Raw genomic sequence first — 3,089 nt, 5'->3', positions numbered from 1 at the left:
CTGGGGGTCATGATTTGAACAAACTTGAATCTACACTACCTGAGGATGCTTCCCAATAAGTTTCATCTTTCCTGGCTCAGTGGTTCTTGAGAAGAAGTTTTTTAAAGAAATTTCCTATATATTTCTATGTAAAATTTTGATCAGCCATTGTGGCCCCGCATGACCCCTGGGGGGTCATGATTTGAACAAACTTAAATCTACACTACCTGAAGATGTTTCCTTATAAGTTTCATCTTTCCTGGCACAGTGGTTCTTTAGAAGAAGATTTTTAAAGAAATTTCCTATATATTTCTATGTAAAATTTTGATCAGCCATTGTGGCCCCGCATGACCCCTGGGGGGTCATGATTTGAACAAACTTAAATCTACACTACCTGAAGATGTTTCCTTATAAGTTTCATCTTTCCTGGCACAGTGGTTCTTTAGAAGAAGATTTTTAAAGAAATTTCCTATATATTTCTATGTAAATTTTGATCAGCCATTGTGGCCCCGCATGACCCCTGGGAGTCATGATTTGAACAAACTTGAATCTACACTACCTGAGGATGTTTCCTTATAAGTTTCAACTTTCCTGGCACAGTGGTTCTTGAGAAGAAGATTTTCAAAACATACCACCATATTTTCACTATTTCTGAATTATCTCCTCTTGAATAAGTGCATTGCCCTTCATTTGAACAAACTGGAATCCCCTTCACCCAAGGATACTTTGTGCCAAGTTTGGTTGAAATTGGCCCTGTGGTTCTTGAGAAGAAGAAGAAAATGTGAAAAATTTAGAACGACAACGACAGACAACCAGCAAATTTTGATAAAAGCTCACTTGAGCCTTCGGTTCAGGTGAGCTACAAACAACTAGTAAAAAGTTTATCGAACAAGAGGCCCATGGGCCACATCGCTCACCTGAGCACTATGGCTAGGAAAAAGTAGAAATTGGTTTATTATTGAAAAGTTTAAATCCAAAAGTAGTCCCATGACCAATCATGGCTTTGCTATTCTTAAGAAGATGATTTTTAAAGAATTTTCCTATATATGTCTATGTAAAACTTTGGTCGGCCATTGTGGCCCTGCCCTACCCCCAGGGGTCATGATTTGAACAAACTTGAATCTACACTACCTGAGAATGCTTCCATATAAATATGATCAATTATGGCTTTGTTATTCTTGAGAAGAAGATTTTTAAAGAATTTTCCTATATATGTCTATGTAAAACTTTGGTCGGCCATTGTGGTCCCACCCTACCCCCGGGGGTCATGATTTGAACAAACTTGAATCTAAACTACCTGAGGATGTTTCCATATAAATATGATCAATTCTGGCTTTGCTATTCTTGAGAAGAAGATTTTTAAAGAATTTTCCTATATATTTCTATGTAAAACTTTGGTGTGCCATTGTGGCCCTGCCCTACCCCCGGGGGTCATGATTTGAACAAACTTGAATCTACACTACCTGAGGATGCTTCCATATAAATATGATCAATTTCTGGCTTTCCTATTCTTGAGAAGAAGATTTTTAAAGAATTTTCCTATATATTTCTATGTAAAACTTTGGTGGGCCATTGTGGCCCCGCCCTACCCCCTGGGGTCATGATTTGAACAAACTTGAATCTACACTACCTGAGGATGCTTCCATATAAATATGATCAATTCTGGCTTTGTTATTCTTGAGAAGGTTTTTAAAGAGTTTTCCTATATATGTCTATGTAAAACTTTGGTCGGCCATTGTGGCCCCGCCCTACCCCCAGGGGTCATGATTTGAACAAATTTGAATCTACACTATCTGAGGATGCTTCCATATAAATATGATCAATTCTGGCTTTGTTATTCTTGAGAAGAAGATTTTTAAAGAAATTTCCTATATATGTCTATGTTAAACTTTGGTGGGCCATTGTGGCCCCGCCCTACCCCCGGGGGTCATGATTTGAACAAACTTGAATCTACACTACCTGAAAATGCTTCCATATAAATATGATCAATTATGGCTTTGCTATTCTTGAGAAGAAGATTTTTAAAGAATTTTCCTATATATTTCTATGTAAAACTTTGGTCGGCCATTGTGACCCCGCCCTACCCCCGGGGGTCATGATATGAACAAACTTGAATCTACACTACCTGAGGATGTTTCCCTGTAAGTTTCATCATTCCCGGCACAGTGGTTCTTGAGAAGAAGATTTTTAAAACATACCACCAAATTTTCATTACTTCCCAATTATCTCCCTTTGAATGAGGGTGTGGCCCTTCATTTGAACAAACTTGAATTCCCTTTACCCAAGGATGCTTTGTGGCAAGTTTGGTTGAAATTGGCCCAGCGGTTCCTGAGAATAAGTCGAAAATGTGAAAAGTTTACAGACAGACAGACGTACAGACAGACAGACGGATGCCGGACAAAATGTGATCAGAAAAGCTCACTTGAGCCTTCGGCTCAGGTGAGCTAATAAAAACGGAAGCAGCAAGTACACCCGAATTTCGATCCTGATATCAATCGCTATGTAAGTTCAGACTTGATCGGGATCGATGTTCACTAATTGCAGTCATACTGCATGCCAAGTGGTTCTTGAGAAGAAGATTTTCAAAGATTTTTTCTATATATTTCTATGTAAAAATTTGATTCCCCATCGTCAGGCCGTGCCCTATCTCCGGGGGTCATGATTTGAACAACTTAGAATCTACACTACCCCAGGATGTCTCCACTTACGTTTCAGCTTTTCTCGTCCAGTGGTTCTTGAGAAGAAGATTTTCAAAGATTTTTCCTATATATTTCTATTTCTATATAAAACTTGGATTCCCCATTGTGGCCCCGTCCTACCCCGGGGATCATGATTTGAACAATTAGAATCTACATTACCTCAGGATGCTTCCACCTAAGTTTCAGCTTTTCTGGCCCAGTGGTTCTTGAGAAGATTTTTTAATGACAAAACCCTATTTTTGTCTTTTCTTGATTATCACCTTTTGTGATGGGACTTGGCCCATCATTTTAACAATTTAAATTTCTCTTTACCCAAGGATGCTTTGTACAAAGTTTGGTCAAAATTGGCCCCCTGGTTCCTGAGAAGAAGTCGAAAATGTGAAAAGTTTACAGATGGACAGACAGCTAGAC

The 3,089-nt window shown here is 38.8% G+C and overlaps 1 long non-coding RNA gene across 1 annotated transcript; it reads right to left on the bottom strand.

Moving 5' to 3' along the window:
• Positions 1 to 866: 866 nt before the first annotated feature.
• On the bottom strand, positions 867 to 2,524 carry LOC133179797 (uncharacterized). Its single transcript, XR_009720175.1, has 2 exons — positions 1,703 to 2,524; positions 867 to 1,538 (listed from the first exon to the last, which is right to left on the bottom strand). It is a non-coding gene; the product is annotated as an uncharacterized LOC133179797 (long non-coding RNA).
• Positions 2,525 to 3,089: the final 565 nt, after the last annotated feature.

Source organism: Saccostrea echinata, unplaced genomic scaffold, assembly GCF_033153115.1.
Source record: "Saccostrea echinata isolate AGI-Se365-2 ecotype Australia unplaced genomic scaffold, CSIRO_AGI_Sech_v1 ptg000005l, whole genome shotgun sequence".
NCBI lineage: Eukaryota > Metazoa > Mollusca > Bivalvia > Ostreida > Ostreidae > Saccostrea > Saccostrea echinata.
This window is presented reverse-complemented; position numbering and strand designations above follow the sequence as displayed.